Here is a 16,863-nt window from a genome sequence, read left to right as displayed (position 1 = left end):
ATCCCATAAATACAGTTTGAGTGAGGAGTGCATATCTGGAGGTGTGAAGCCAGGCCTCTGCTGCTTGGTAGCTGAGCAAGTGTGGTTCAGCCTCAATTTTCTCCTTTAGAACCTCTGGCTTCACTCACTGCCAAGAGGACATAAGGGCTGAGTGGGAAGTGTGTGGTCTGCAGAAGCAGAACCATGCACACATTCAGGGCTCCTACAAGGCCAAGCAGCAGCCAACAGGCACGTTTGCATACAGATCATCTGTGGAGAAGGACCCACCTCAGGGTGTGACACAGCTGAGTCTGGCCACAGTTACACAGCCCCAGGGACTTATAGCAGACACCCTAACCTTCCCCTCCAGACTCCAAGTCTGTTCACTTCACTGCTGAGCTTCCCAAAGTACCATAGCCCAAAGTCTAACCTGGACCCCCAGTCCCTCAGCAGACAGCAAACTTGATGGCACCGTGACCTTGGACTTCAGCCTCTGGAACTGTGAGCAGCACTTTCTGTTTAATCCACCCAGATCATGGGATCGGTCAGAGCAGCCTCAGTGGACTAAGACAGAGCCTGAAGACACACATACACCCCAAAGGGAGAAACTGGGCTGTGTTTGTGAGTATAGCTCAGTCACAGGGAGAGACAGGTATATGCTTCATGACACCACTTCTGCACGAGAACAGCTGCTCTCAGGTATAGCGGGGACACTGTCTCCCAGGAACGCAGTCAATGACACAGCAGACAATGGCTGTGGCTTGTGGAGACCGAACGCAAGTCCCAGGGAGATCACCCAGTCTCTCCCAGGCCCTCCCCACCTCCCCCCGGAAGAGTACAGCACCTACTCCAGCCCTGCAGTAGTAATAACCATCTGCACATCGGGGCCCTTCACATGGCTCCCCAACAGAAAGGACCTGGGGGCTCCTCCAAGCCTCTCTCATTGCACTGGTGACATGGAGGCCAGGGGCCTGGTCCTAGGCCACACAGCCTAAGCAGCAGCAACACTGGATCCGAATGCCTGAGCCCAGATCCTTGGCAGGTTCTCCTCCCATCCCTGATTACCCTCTTTCCACACTCTCTACACAGCCCAGGATCCCCCATCAAGAGCCACAAAGGTCCAGCAGAGTCACAAGAGACTCCTCAGTTCTGCTGCATGAATTCTGCCTGCAACCCAGAGCTCTGATACTGTCCTCTAACAGTGCTGCTGAGCCACCCAAGGATTCACAGGATGTGGAGTCCAGGAACAATGACACCAGTTCCAGCTCTCCCACTCATTAGCTATGTGACCTTGGGCCTATCACCGAACCTCTCTGACCCTTCTCCTACCTATAAAATGGGGGAGGAGGAAAGCGTTACATGCACCTTACCCTGTGGTTGTCAGGATTTAGGCACTAATATTCATATGTAAAGCTACCATCATGCTGCATATAGTAGAAGATATATACCAATTTTTTTTTAAGGATGTAGGACTTGCTAAATTGCCCAAGCTGGCCTCCACTTGTAATCCTTCTGCCTGAGCCTCCCAAGTAACTGAGATTACAGGTGTGAGCTGCTGAGCTCAGCTCCTCTATCCTAATAGTTTTAACTCACTTCCTAAGCAGCCTGGGGGCCAATGTCTGGGCCCTATTTGCCACTCACTGCGTGACCCTCTCTGAACTTCCACACACTCTGCATAGCTGTGACTCTAAAGTATGGTGAGGATTGAATGTAGTAAGGCTAAGAACATGCTTTGTAAAGTTGGGGAAACTTTACCTGCCCAATGCAGCCTTTGGGAGGACAGATTTGGAGGGGAAAAAAAGGTCCAAGACCCCAAGTACAAAGCAAACCTGCATGTGTGCCCACCTCTTAGGTGAGCACGGACCAGGTGAGGTGTGTGACTCACCAGCACTGAACAACACAGAGCCTGGGGCAGGGAGGGCTTTGCAAAGCCTGAGGCTCAGGTTCCTTCAGAAATATCCTCAACAGTCCGCACCCTGATCCTCCCAGGCCTGTGAGAATGCCACCTTACATGGCAGAAGGGGCTGTCCAGATGAGGCAGGCAACCACCTACGAGAGGGAGACCCAGCCTAGACTATCTGGATGAACACCAGCAAATCCCAAGGGTTCTCACAAGTGAGATCCCTGCCTGTGTGTAGGCTGAGGCTGAAACTAAGCAATGCAGACCAGTCTGAGCTCCAAAGGGTGCCTGCCGCCTATGGAGGAAGGGACCACAGCCCAGGGACGTGACGGCCACCGGAAGCTGGAAAAGATGAGGACAAGGACTTCCCTGAGAGCCTCCCAAAAAGATGTGACCCTGCCAACAGTGTGACACCCATGAGACCAGATTTCCAGATAAAACTGTAAGATAACAGTCATGTGGCCCAACGGACAGCAGCAACTGTGGGAACAGCAGGGTGGTTCCCCAAAATATTCAATACAAAACTACCCTGTGACCCAGCAAGCCCACTCCAAGCTCACTGCGTAGGAACAAGAGCAGGGCCTGGGACAGGTGAGGCACACCCTCGCTGCCAGCAGCATCACTCACAGGAGTCCAAGTCCATCGATACAACTCCAGGTCCCGAGAAGGATGAACAGATAAAAGAAATGTGTACTCATACGGTGGGGTTGACTCATCTCAAAGAGGAAGGAAAGCCTGACACACATGGAACAGCACTACGGGAAACAAGCAGCCGCAAAACCATGGCTATTGCATGATTTCACTCAGCCGAGAGTCAGAACGGTATCCGAGACTTACCCAGAGTCACAAAGGTATCTAGAGACCTTTCTGTCTGGAGAAGAGCAGGAGACTGAGTTGCCAGAAGTAGAGGGTTTGTGGGAAATGGGTACTGTGCGTGAGTCTGGGAGGAAGACAAGATGCTCTTCCTCCTGGTTAAATGGTTAAAATGGCTAAATGGTTAAAATGGTTAACTTCTATGTTATATATATTTTACCACAAAAGAAGCTGCAGGGCTTTAAACCATGAGTTTATAAATATCTGTTATGGCAGGAACAAAACACAAGCACAGAGCGTGTACTTCTCCTCTCCTCCCCAGCTCCTTCCCGGGTTCTCTCAGGAAGCCTCTGCCCCCTGGCACAGGACCTGAGAACATGTCTGCCCCAGGCGTAGGCTTTGACAAGGGAAGCGTTTAACTGCCATGACCACAAAACAGCCCTTCCAACAGTGCAAGAGGGGCCAGGTGCTCACCTCCTCCCCCCTGCTGGGAATCAGAGCTCAGTGCAGGTGAGTGCTTGTATCACAGGTCAATAGCGTCACCATGGTCACCGTGAGTCACTGCATGAGACTCGAGGCCCCTGGTGGGTTCTATGTGACCGGGCAAGACACACCCAGCCAGCAATGCAAATGCTCCGCTGCAGGAAAGAGACAGGCAGCCGGCTCTGCACTGGCAGGGCAGAGCCACTGCTGGGCCATCCATGAAACCAGGATGCCGGAGTGGCCCTCAGAAGTGACTCAGTTCATCCCCACCCACCTCCTCTCTCCCTCTGCAAATGGGGACACTGACACACAGGGAGGGGGAGTGACAAGCCCTGGGGACATGGCATGATCCAAGAGGCTGGCACAGACCCTCCCGCCCCCACATCAAAAGCGCCTCATCCAAGGGGCAGGTCACGGGCCTCAGGTCACCTTCCCTGGGATGTTTCTTCTGGCTCCTCCTATGGGGCTGTCTGAAGCCCAGGGGATGAGAGCTGCTAGGGGCAGCACTTTGGAGAGCAGAGTGGCTCTAAAACCCTGACCCCCACTTACCCACACACGCCAGTACCCTCACGCTGCCCGTCAGCTCTGTGGCCTCCCTCCCTGTGTAAACTGCCAGGACAGCACAGGAGCCCGCATCTGGGCAGTGTCCATCCAGCTGGGGAGGGATGAAACCAGAAGAGGAGGAGAGGAGAGAAGGAACAGGCTGATGAGAAGCCGAGGACAAATGTAAGTAATACCCTCAAGGAGCAAGAGAAAAAACTGTATCCATAAGGCAAAATGAAGATGCTATAAAAAGGGAATGATTAGAGAACAGAAGAGGGTATTCGGAAATTGAAAACAGGAGGACTAAAATTATAAATTCAACAAAAAGGCATAGATGATCAAGTCAGGGGAAAAAGAATAACAAAACAAAACAACAAAGATTAAAGAAAAAAACCAAAACAATTGAGAGATGTAAGTTTCAATATCTGACTTAAAGGAGTCCCAGGAAACTACAGACAAAAAAGCAAAACAAAACAAAAACAGACCAGAAAATTACAGGTTACTGTACGAGAACACTGCCTAACACAATAAATCTCTCTACCACATCGTGATAGCCCAGTGACGACCAGCAGAGCCCACTGCAGTGCGATTCTAGATCACGAGCAGCAAAGAAAAGATGCTGACGCTTTCCAGAAAAAATGGGAACTAAGGTCCTCTTCAGGGAACTGAAATGACACTGGACTCCTCAGTAGTCACACTGAAACCTAGAAGACAGTGGATCCATGTCCTCAAAATTGTGAACAGAGCCGGCTAAGGACAATAAATAACCCGCCTCCCACACACTCAAGAACTTCTCAAGGATTCCAGCACGGTGATGAAGTAAATGGAGAAAAGATGAAATACATGGAACCCAGAGGTGGAAAAACAACACAGAAACGTTAAAAGGAAGCTCCCAAATGACAGATGGCCAGTAGTCCTGGGGAGCTGTTTGTCCAGTCTGGAGCAACGAACACACAAAACGCCAAACCAGAAGGGGGAGGGATTGTTGTACCCCAAATGCGTAATCCTGGTTAATTACTGAACAGCAATTACTGAACAGCAAGTACTGAACAATGTAATTTATGGCTCTAATAATGCAAGCATTAAATACTAGTATATGTATTGATTCCTTATCTATCTAAGCAGGGAGCCCACATGCAATGTCTAAACTAATAAATTAAGAAACAGTAACACAAGCTATTATTTAAACACACAAAGCTTGTTTAAAATGAGTTAGAAAAAGGGGAGGAGCATGTCAGGGAACAGCTGGTCTCATTATAACCTTTCAGATCCATGTATTTGTCTTTTCTCATTTTTAAATTCTGAAGTAGCTTATAATGTAGCAATATGTAAATAACAACATACATGGGAGTTAAAGGCACAATAATAGATCAGTACTGTTTGTCATCTCATTTAAATAACAGGATATTAATCAGTACAGTTGAACTACGGCACTCAACTACAATATGAAAAACTAAAATTTTTTTAGACAAATGTTAAAACACCTTTTGCTTCAGGGTTGTTTTTCTTCCAGCTGGTAATGTGTCTGAATTTTTTTTTTAAATCAGCATCCATAAGGTCCAAGTTTTATGGCACATGAAGGTTATGGTATTCAGGGGCTCTAAGGTAATGCCTATAACAATGCCCACTTTTTGCAAATGCCATAAACCACATGACCATGGACTCACTGCTGGGGCCCTCCTTGAGCTTGGGTAGGGTCTGCACAAGGAGGGGCTGGAGCTCAAGTGCCTTTAACTTCACAGCGATTCTATCTGGGCTCAGAGAGGCTCCAAAGCAGGACCAGAGGTCCCAGGAGAGCAGGGGAAAACACGACAGCCAGAGCACAGAGCCATTCCAGAGGAGCCAGTTCAAGCCTGAGACTGCAGGAAATGTAGTCACTGGGACTGTGCCAGGGGTAAGTGGGAAACCAGCTTCGCTCAATGGGCCTGGGCAGACCTGGGTGCTCCTAGGCCCTCTAGCTCACCTACCTGGAGCTGTCTCATAGCCCACAGAGGAAGGATTTGTAGCTTGCCCGCTTCTTCAGAAGGAAGGGAGAGCCTGCTAGAGGCTCTTGGATTATGCTGGGCCCTGTGGTGCAGGCTTGCAATCTCAGCACTCTAGGAGGCTGAGGCACAAGGACTGCAAGTTGAGCCCACCTTGGGCGATGTAGCAAGATCTTTTCTGAAAACGGAAAAGGACCAGGGAGTAGCTTGGTGCAAAGCCCTGGATTCAATCCTCAGTGCCACAAAAGAGAGAAGGAGGGGGCACTAACCCAGATCAGAGGAATGGGCTCACTGATTAGGAGGTGACAAGCCTCACCTGCACAAGAAGGCACTCAGAGCCCTTGTCACAAAGACAGGGGGCAGTGGGTGAACAGCATCAGAAGCAGCCGCCAAGCCCTGGTCCCATCACCACCACCACCCTGTCCTCTGGGACAGGTCACCACCCTGGAAGCTTGACCCTCAGATCTGTACGACTTGAGAGTATTCACCGCTTCCAGGGCCACCTTGCTGAGGCCTCCTGCTCAGCCTAGCAGCCTCGGGAATCCTCTCCTTAAAACGTACCCAACAAGGACAAAGGCAGCCACCCACAGAAGAAAAGGAAAGAAATCTCTGGAGAAGCCACAGGTCAAATGGCCAAGGTGGACTCTTGCAGGTCCTGGGGATGGCTGGCCTCTGTGACACTGGGCCACTGAGGAAGAGCAGGAAGACAGAGGCCCTAGGTCCGTGAGTGAAAAGAAATATGGGAGCACACACCTTCACTTGGCCAAACCCCGCCATCTCCACCTTTAGACTTGTGCTCAGAGGCCCTGTGTCTGGTCCATCCTCGGTCCCCAGGTTTCCCTGAAGCCACATGGTGTCCCCTTCCCTCAGGAAGCCCACCTTGACCTCCTCCCCCACCACTTGGCCTAACGCGCTCTCTATCTCCTCTAATGTGCTAATAACGCCACACATCACCCCTTAGCCTTCAGAGCAACCCTACGACACATATTTTCACTTTATTTTATAAACAAGGGAACTGAGGCTCAGAGATCACATCCTACAAGTGTCAGAGCCAGGATGGCAGACCCCTAGACTTCCCAGAAGAAGTAAAGTCAGTGCTGCCCCCCAACACCTGTCATAGGGCTGGCCCCCACTGAGACTCCCAGGAACACCAGAGCACCCTGACTCACCTCTCCACGCCCTGGATGGCACCTGCTCCGGAAGCTCCTGGCTGTACAAAGGCTCCAGGAATTCTGGGGGCAGGAAGGACACAGCTAGGATAGTCCCCTCTCTCCACCCGGAGGCGGGTCCTCACCACGTGAGGGCATGTATGACATCCCTAACTCTGCAAAGTAGGGTAAAGAGCCCTGTGCCCTGCCCTCACAGGGCACTGCCTCACCTCTGAAGCATGGCTCACATTTAGTCACTGACGCAGGCCCCAGAGCAGGGCAGCAGTTCACCAACCACACCTGGGTTTTTCCGAGGTACTACACAAGAGCCCACAGAAGTGCTGTGAAGCAGTCAACTCCCCACCCACTCACTGAGAATTAAAAATAGTAGCACTCACATCAATCATTAGCCAGGCTGTGTCTCAAGGGGACCCTGTGGAGTTCCAGGCAAAGCTGACACTCCTTTCAGGAGAAGAGCCACAGCAGCGTCCATGGCCTCGCCCCCTGGTACACAAGGATCCTAAAACATCAGGCTGAAATGGGCCTTCATATGAACATCTGGATCCTCTGGCTTATTTTACTGCAGGGTAGTTAGGGACAAGACAAGGCCCACGGCAGTGTCTTGACTCTGATGCGTTATGGCCCAACCTGGCCCCCAATTGGGTTCCCCCAGGCTGGAGGGTAGCTGGGGGACATAGAGGTGAACCTGGTGAGTGAGGGCAGGACTGCTGCCTCCCAAACAGATCCAGCTTCCGAGAACAGCCTGATGCCTCTCACAGCCGGCAAGGGAATGGAGGCCCTGCCAGCTCGCTCACCAGCCCGGGGCCAGAGCTTCCTGCAACAACGCCACCCTTCCCAACATGAGCAGATGGGCCTGGCCAACAGTGAGACTCCAAGTCAGGAGAGCAGTGGGTGGCGTTCCAGAAACATCTGGCCGTCGCCCATCAACCATCTGCCCTCTCTTGCTTTAGCAGCAGAACACTCTGTCACCTGGCACATAGCAGCCCCATGCAAGGACCATGTCCCCACCTCGCTAGCAGCTCTACAGGGTCCTGTCAGACTGAAATTTCACTGTCCTGGACCATGTAGGCAGCAAGGGTGGCCCCAAGACTAGTGGCATCCACACAGCCTGGGCACCGGCTAGCAATGAAGATGCCCAGGCCCCACAGACCTTCCAAATCAGGACCTTTAGGGGTGCAGTCCAGCAAGCTGGTGAATGGGCCTCCAGGCTGAGTCTTATCCACACTCTTGTCTGCAAACCACAGCGCTAGAGACTGTCAGGGACATGGTGACACCAGAAGCCTGGGATCTGGACAATCTCCCTCGAATTTCTAAAGATTGGCGGGGAGGGGGGCCCCTAATTCAGGAGCAAACCTGAATCCTAACACAGGTGCCGCAGGGAAGAACAATGATGAGAAAATCACTCAAGACAGAAAATCACTCGAGGAAAGCAGCACCCTCAGAGTGCTGTTAGTGATAAGACGCAGGGAATCGAACCAAATCAAGGACAGAACCCACCAAAATTAGCTTTGTTGCTGTTATCCCTGCCCTGCCACTCTCTCTCCTGCCCCGCCTTGCTACATGCTGATGATGGAGAACAATTTAAATGTTTAAGTGAGAATGATTTAAAATGAAAGGTTAGGTAAGGCCTCACCAAGCAAATGAAAAGAAATACCAGAGGTGCAACTATTAATAGTAAAAGCCTCGGAGGACTCTTTGATAACCCTTCCTCGGCAGCCCTGAGTATTTTTAAGCTTAGGCATTTACCTTCATCTCAAAGTAGAGGATCTGGAAGTGGACTCATTAAGGTATCAAGGTCCACCAGAGGCTTGGGACAGTTTATGTAACTAAAAATGTAAGCATGGACCATGCCTTCGGTGACTCACATCTGTAATCCCAGCACTTGAGAGGCTGAGGCAGGAGGAGTGCCAAGTTCAATGCCAGCCAGGAATGCATAGTTCAGTTCATACCAGCCTCCCTGGACCACATCCCAAGACCCTGTGTCAAAGGCAAAAATGAAAGCCCACATGCATAGAAAGAGGGTGAGAATGGGGGAAGCCTGCACAGCTGATACCTGGCCCTTGAACATGTCTGTACTTCTGCTCATTTCCCTCCAAGAACAAAGAAAACCCTCTCACTGCCTCAAATGCAGAAGGAAATACTGACCACGAGGAAAGAACAGGGTACAACCTCCCCGGCCCCTGGACCCAGGGAAGGAGCCAGAACTGCAAAGGAAGAGGAGATTCTGCTCCAGTGTGAGGCTGCTTTGTCCTCCAGGGGCTCGCATGCTGGAAGCTTGGTCCTCATTGTGAGGGCACCAATGTAGTGGGCCCAAGCAGGAGGCAAACAGGTCATGGGTTTAGGTTAGTTCCTATGAAATCTGGGTGTTACCAAGCAGTTCAGCCTTCTCTGCCCATGTCTTCTGTATCCGTGCCTGTTCTGCACACACCTCCCTCCTCGCCTTTCCTCCACTGTCCTGTGACACAACAGGAGATCCTCACCAGAAGCCAAGCCTATGCAGTGCTCCTGGAGCACACAGAACTGATTTCTTTACAAATCATCTAGCCTTGGGACTGGGGATTTAGCTCAGCGGCATAAGTGCCTGGCTTGCGGTCGTGAGTTCGATCCCTGGAACCGATAAAAAAAAAATCATCTAGCCTCAGGTTGTTTGTTACAGCAACAGAAAACAGACTAAAAGATGGGTTTGCAGGCCACAGCCCTGGAATTTGCAGGTCATTCTTCCTAAAAGCCTGGCTATCATGAGGACCCTGGGGATAGGCAAGGAGGGGTGTCGTGGTTACCAGCAGAGAGGCAGGACCTGCTTACCATGGGAGCCTGAACAGACACTGCAGGGGCCTGATGGCATCATGCCCTCTGACTGACGCCTGCCTCTAAGTCCCAAGCCTTGCTGTCTTATAAGGTATATCTATTTATTAATTTTAGGACTATAAAGAAAAGGGATTGTCCTTGATCCTTATCTATGCATCTATATATTCTCCCCAAACATAGACAACATGAATTTAACACATTCTCACTGGCTTGAACCAGCAGTGATACAGGCATGACTGCCCCATCAGGTGGCCACTGGTCATACAAATGGATCTAAGTCACTTTTATTGGCCTTTATTTACTAATAAAATTAATAAAAAGTCACCTGATAGAAGAGTCATACATATACCACTGGTGCTCCAAGCTGCCCAGGAGAGAGACAGTCTTACAGCCTGTTATGAATTAAGAACTGGTGGTCAACTTAACACCAGCTGGATTACATCAGCATGACACTGAGCAAAGATGCCCCACCTGAGGAAAGTTGCCAGCATAAATAGGTGGAGAAGGAGAAGGAGGTTGTTAAGGCATTGAGGCATTAATGGATTGTTGTGTTGAGGCATTGCGGGTTCTCCTACGTGGTGCTATTTGAGCCATTGGTTCTCTTGGAAAAGCTTTGGTCCTCACATCAAGCACTGCTTCCTGGCTCCAGAAGTGCCACTTGGTCTCCAGGATGAACTCGCTGCACTGGCTTCCTGGCAGGTACCCGATTGTGTTTGTCGTCGGAGCTCGGGGCCTCCATGTCGCTGAGGATGGCTGTGGTGCCCTTCAGGACAGCCTGGTCTTTGTTGTGAGTGTGACTTCTCGGCTCCAGCGTAGAACCCTCATCCCACCAGCACAGCTCCTTCACCCCGCTAGCGTGGACTTTCTAGCCTCCACCACTGACCTTTGGGCCTTCCCAGCATGGATCCATAAAAGAGACTGGCGTGAGTCCTTCTTGTGGGCTCTGGACCTCCAGTTGGACTTATGAGAGGCACTGTCATGAGCTCTGGGTTTTCATCTAGACTCATGTGGGACATTGCTGTGGGATTTAGGCCCTTGACTAAATAATCTATGTCTTTGGTGTTGCGGATAGATTTCCTGCATTTTCTTGTGTTAACTCTTGGTGTCCATTATAAAAATAATATTACAAACTCCATGTCCTGATTCTAATTGTTCTCTGCACAACCCCTGACTACAACACAACCCCATTGAAACTTGTTAAACTCAAAGACTAACAGCATGAAACATGACACAAATGACCTGATACAGGACCCACAAAGTGAGCCCGATAAATCTGTAAACACCAAACAGGAAAATCAAGAAGCCCTAAAAATACAAGTCTTGATTTAGAAAAAAAAAATTATAGCAAGAACTTTTGAGAGAACTTTTAGAATGTGATGGATGGATGATAAAGATATCATGGGTCAGTTAGAGTTAAAATATGTACCTGAAGTCTGCCCCCCATAGAATACCACATATTTTCTTCTTTCAAGTCCATGAAACATTTTTAATAGTAATCATGTAGTTGGTCAAAAAGAAGATGTAATTCTCTGATAAAAAGATTTTTGCAGACCACATTCATTACTTATAACCCATAACACTAAAACTCAACAAGCAAATATAATTATGTTCTCCACAGTATTATGTACTTGGAAATTCAAGATCCCATCTACTTAATAATCCTTGGATGGAAATTGATTTACAGCCAGGTGCGGTGGTGTACACCCATCATCCAGCTCCACACAGGAGGATCACGAGTTCAAGGCCAGCCTGAGCAACAGGATCTCAAAAATCCAAAACAAACAAAAACTGATTCACAGCAGAATTGCTAGAGAGCAAAGGAGAAGGAGGACATCGTACAAAGGGCTGCCAGCTAGACCTGTACTCAAAGCAAAGGGGGAAGTAATATGTACTTGTTAAATTAAAGGACTAAAATTCAATCAACCAATATAGATATTAAAAGAACAGCAATAAAATAAACCAAAAGTAAGAAGGAATAGAGACTGAGATTAATGACTAATGAACAGGAAAAGAAAAAAGGGCAAAAATAAAAATAAATATGAACTGAAAATTCTGGTATATCCAGTTAGAAACTCATTCTAATGTTCAATGATTCTATGAACTTGGAAAACTTCATAGCATAATAACATAAACCCTTCGTAAATACTCAGTAAACAGTTCGATTGGGATCCTTTCAGGTTGCTTATCCCAAATCAATAAAAATGGTAAATGTCCACAAGCCCCAGCAGTTCGAAAAAGGTTGAGTAAGTGATTTGGCACTAAGAACATTCCACAGCTGGCCACCAGGAGTGGCAGTAACCAGAATAGTCACAAATGGGCTGCAACACCAGGTCCACAGTGTGAATCTGCAAAAGGATTCTGACCTCAAAGCTTCATAGGTGCATAAATCTCCAGAGGGGAGAGAAGGGAGGGAGCCCAGCTGCCTGCAGTTCATAGGCCGGCCCCCAGGACAAAAGGGATCAGGTGCTGAGAAAACACAAGCACTCCCTGAGGACATTCTCCTGTCAAAGCCTCAAAACCTTGGGCTCCCGCTGTGAGCCACCCACCCACCAAAATAGTTACTGCATGTCCTTCTGGTCACTGACCTCGGCAGCAATGTCACCACTGTCCACCCCATTCTACTGAAGTGGGTTGACCCTGGCTCCTGCAGTTGGTCCTCTTGGGTGGCTGACTGGGTCATCTTTCTTTACATCACGGTGCCCTTGACTCCAAATATAAATACAGCCTCAACAAAGCCTCTGTCCAACCCAGATTTCTACTGACCCCCAGATCCACGGGTCTACTTGGTGTCTCAAAGGAATCACATTGCGAACTGAATTTGTGACCTTTTCCACTCCAAACTGGGCCTCATTCAGCCTCCTGTCCTAGGTCTCAGGACACCTATAGGTAGAGCCTAGGGTGGAGGGTGTGGCCTCTCCTTGTGGGCACCCAGCCCACAGCTAGGCCAACAGTGGACACTAATGAAGCGTCCAACAGAAACATCCCTTTGTCACCTACTTCCTAAAAATATCTGTGACCTTTCTGGCAGACACACGAAGCTCACATCTACTACCAACCTCCCCCGACACTGGTCACCCGGTTCCCCAGACTACGCTGCAGGCTTAGTATGCCACAGTCTCACCCCAACAATACATTCTTCCTCACCAAGTCTTACCCAGAGGCCCTCACCTCTCCTCAATGTCTCCCAAGTCAGTCTCCCTGCTGTCTGGGTACTGGGGAGGCAGGTGACCTGTGACTTCCCTCTCAATCATCTGCCAGCTTCTCTTCTCTTGAGGAATGGGGCCTTCACAAGCACAGATCCCTGGGATAAGAGATCAGGCAGAGCCAGGCTTCCATACCAGCTGAAACAACCCTAACACAGCGGTTCCTCAGTTAACACACCCACAATATACTATTTTCCATTTTTTCTCTTTTGCAGCACTGGGAGCTGGGGCCCAGAGCCTCACACTTGCTAGGCAAGCACTCACCCACTGAGCTCCACTCCCAGCCCTGCTACACCCACAATACCATCACTATCACCTCCTCCCCACCACACACAATATCATAGCTAGCACCTTCTCCTCTCCTCGGATCTCAAACCCCTCCTACAAACATCCTGAAGCAGCAGTTTGTCATCAGAACACTGGGGTCAGGTGACTAAAAGGCAAATATGAGAACTCTGTACCCGATGATTCCTCAGTGTTCCCACCCATCACTGCCGGCCGTCAGCCCAGGAAGGGCCTGCTGCAGCCAGGTGTGTCATTAGGATCCTCGAATGACTACCGTGTGACCTTCATTTCAGGGGTCCCCGGGGTGAGGGTCAGCAGGGCCTAATGTAGAATGGTTTCGATGGTTACTGGAGAGTTCCATTCTAAACAGAGCTTCACTACAACTCCATCTACAAATACCAACTCCCACCAAGGAAACTCGGTCTCTTCATTACCCTAGGAGCTTTCCTATCTCAGAGTCACTCAAATCCCCAATGTTCTGGAAATGATGAGATCCAAGGACAGTGGAAAGAAAAAGCCAGAGAAACTGGAGCCTGCTGCCTCAAGATGGTCCACAGCCAGCCCCTCCCAAAGGGCTCCTGTGGGATGCACTGCCAGGAATCTTTGCAGCCTTAAGAGGAAGAAGGCAGCTTAGGAAGAGAGGAAAGCAAGGTCTTGTGCCCCAATTCCAGCCGACTTGAGGTTTTTTTCTTGGATTCTACACTGAGTTCCTGTTCCACTCTTCACATCACAGGACCACAGCAACACAAGGCCACCCTGGCCATACGGACAGGGAAATCAGGGTGGGTCCTTCCTGTTATTCTGCCTCAAGAAGAGGATCAAACCGTAGAACCTGACCTTTCAGCTCCTCTCTCAACTTGCAGTCTGGATGCACTTCCAGCTCACCCTCCCAGTTCTTGTCTGCCTACTCAATCAGTCCAGTAACTACTGAGAAACTACTACAATTCCTCTATCGGCCTCTTACCTAACATGTCCTGAGCACCTAAGGCAAGGCGCACCCTGGGTGCTGTGCAAGATCAAGTAAGTGGGAAGTAGCCCTGCACTGCAGAGATCAAGGACAGGGCAGGGATGAGACACAGGGCCACACAAGTACTACTCAAGGCTGCCAGGCGGGTCCTGAAAATGGTCAGTGGAGGGGGAGGGCTGTGTGAGCCAGCACAAGGTGTGGCCTGTCCCTCTGCTGGGCAGCAGGCACCAAGATGGCTGGCACATGATGGGCACAATGAGGAAAAGAAAGCAGGGCACTGCAGGACAGAGCTGCCAGAGCGATGTCAGAGCCAGCTCAGAAAGGCAGTTCCCCCTGGCTGCACCTTCCACTGTAAAGGAAGAGATGGTTATTACTGTTATATTATTCACTGGTGCATGCATCTGATTACTTGCACACCACTGTTTGCTCACTTCATGCCCAACCTGAGTGACATCCACCTGGGACACACAGATAAGACATACCGGATGCCACCCATCCTGCCTGGCAGTACTTGAGCACTGGAAGGTGATTTCGATACGAATTCATAGAATCCACACAAAAAGCCTTGGAGGTGTGTGTTATAATGGTGCCAGGTTTACAGAGGCAGAAACAAAGCACAGAGAGGTGTGAGATCAGGGAGCCCAAGGCAGGGAGCAGCCAAGGCCAGCGTGGCCCTTCACCTGGACTCTGATGCCCGTGAACACTTTGCTGCAAGACAGAGCCCGAAGCGAAGGGTCACCACTATTCCCCCTGCGAATCCCCAATAACTAACTGTAACATGGATGGAACGAGGGACGCAATGTGAGCCAGGTATATGGGTCAGCAAAATCACCAGTCGCCCAAGAAAGCTGGTGGTGCCTACCATGTGGGCAGGGCAGACAAGAAAAAAGGATGGAGGAGAGGAGGCGACCTTTTAAGATACCTTGGGTCTGTCCCTAGACATCCAAACTCCACAGAGAGGTCACTGGTTAGGGGGCGGGGTCAGAAGTGTCCTGTGCGCAACATCCCTGGTTCAGGCTAGCACTGGCTAGCTTAGCTTTTCCTCTCCAGCCTCAGGATAAGGAACTTCACCTCTGTGCTTTTGCCCCACAGACCGGTTTCTCCTTTCCCCACCTCAGGAGCCCGCTCCGAGCCCATGGTGTCTGCCTAATCTTAGAATCCTGCAAAAACTGGAGTCCTGGCTGGAAAAGGGTTGGGTTGCATTCTCTCGATTCCTTGGGTCGCAGCCTTACAAATAAGCCCGCAGTGGTGGCCGCTCCCAGGAATCTGCGTCCTCCAGCCCGCAGCAAAGTTCCCTAAGCACCTTCGTCCCACCCTCCCCAGCATGGCCGGGCTCTTCCCGGGTACAGCAGGCGAGGACTGACCAGCCGGCCGGAGGGACTGAGGTCACCGTCCCGCGCGCTCTTCCCAGGCCCGGCCCGCACCCCCGGCCCACCCCGCCGCGCGCCGCGCCGGCGACCAGGAAGCGCAGGGCCGAGCCGAGAGGGGCGCGGAGCTCCAACGCCGCGGCGCGGGACCTCACTCACCTGGCCGGAGACGCTGAGACACGAGCAGAGACGCGGCGGCAACGACCTCTCGGCGGGCGCTGCGCTTCTCTGCTGGACCTTGGCCCAGCTCTCGCGCACTCAGGCCCGCGGGCGCCTCGGGGAGAGGGCGCGGAGGGGGAGGAGCCCCAGAGAGGAAAACTCCCGGGGCGCCGCGCCCCACACGCCCCGGGGCGGGGCCGAGATTAGGGGCGGTCCCAACTTCAGGGGCGGGGCCGAACTGCGGGGGCGTGGCGGGACCCCATCGAGGGGCGGAGTGGGGTGGGGCTACCAGTTGGGCGTGGTCTAAATCTGGTCCAGCCCCCAAGTGGAGGCCAGGGCTGACTTGAGGAAGGAAGCCACTGTCTTTCCCGAGATCAGGGCGGAGGATGAGCCCAGGTTGGATAATTCTAGGCTGCCCATCATTGTCCCAAGGCGGCTCGCAGCCTTTCGGCCCAGGGAGGGCCGCTCGACAGGGGCGTGGCCCAACCCCATGGCAGGGGCGGACCCTAGGTGGGGGTGTAGCCTGAGCTGGCCCAGCCCCAAGTAAGGCTTCAGAGCAGAGCTGCCGGAGGAAACCGCTCTTTCTTCTCGCTACTGGACTAGAAGAGGCCACCTGGGGCTTGTTCCCAGACCTCTTCGCACTCTGCGCTGCGCTGAGCTCCAGGAACCTGGCCATCACCAATCCTTCTGCAGCCCTATATAAGTTGTTAGTAACTCTTTAGGGTGACGGAAACTTTCTAAATTAAAAAGATCACAACGTACACAGGGAGAAGTGGCGCGTGGCTTCGTAGTGCAAAACCCCAAGGCTCACTTCCGCCGGTGATAACAGCCAGCACCCTCAGTGAGAACGCTACCCACTAGACTGGACATTCCGTGGTGGCCTCCTCCCCAGAACACAGAGCCCCATTGCCATCGTGCACCACACAAACCCCAGGGGGAGACATTGTGAGGAACACACTGCACTCAAACCCAAGGTCATCAAAAAGCAAGGGAAGGCCTGAGGACACAGGAAAACTAAATGGGAGGCGGGATCTTGGATGGGATCCTGGAAAAAGACATTAGCTCAAAGCCAAGGACCTCTCAAGTGTTTAGCGAGAATGCATCAATACTGCTTCACTAACTGGCAAAAGCTCCACGCTAAAGTTCAGAGAAACCTGACCTTACGGCAACTTCCTGTGTTACTTTCACAACTCTTCTGCAAGTCT

The 16,863-nt window shown here is 51.1% G+C and overlaps 1 protein-coding gene across 2 annotated transcripts in view; it reads right to left on the bottom strand.

Moving 5' to 3' along the window:
* Anxa11 (annexin A11) overlaps nt 1-15,862 on the bottom strand; it is a 37,666-nt gene extending 21,804 nt beyond the window's left edge. Inside the window, exon 1 of one of the 2 annotated variants that reach the window (XM_063238765.1) lies at nt 15,659-15,862. The gene's annotated coding sequence lies outside the window, so the exon portion shown is untranslated. Of the gene's footprint in view, nt 1-6,869; nt 6,933-15,658 lie in introns of those variants that run through there. The other variant, XM_063238764.1, reaches the window with a different exon arrangement.
* Between the last annotated feature and the right edge of the window lie 1,001 nt (nt 15,863-16,863).

Source organism: Cavia porcellus, unplaced genomic scaffold (genome assembly GCF_034190915.1).
Source record: "Cavia porcellus strain 051 isolate PalLab524CR breed Dunkin Hartley unplaced genomic scaffold, mCavPor4.1 scaffold_28, whole genome shotgun sequence".
Lineage (NCBI taxonomy): Eukaryota > Metazoa > Chordata > Mammalia > Rodentia > Caviidae > Cavia > Cavia porcellus.
This window is presented reverse-complemented; position numbering and strand designations above follow the sequence as displayed.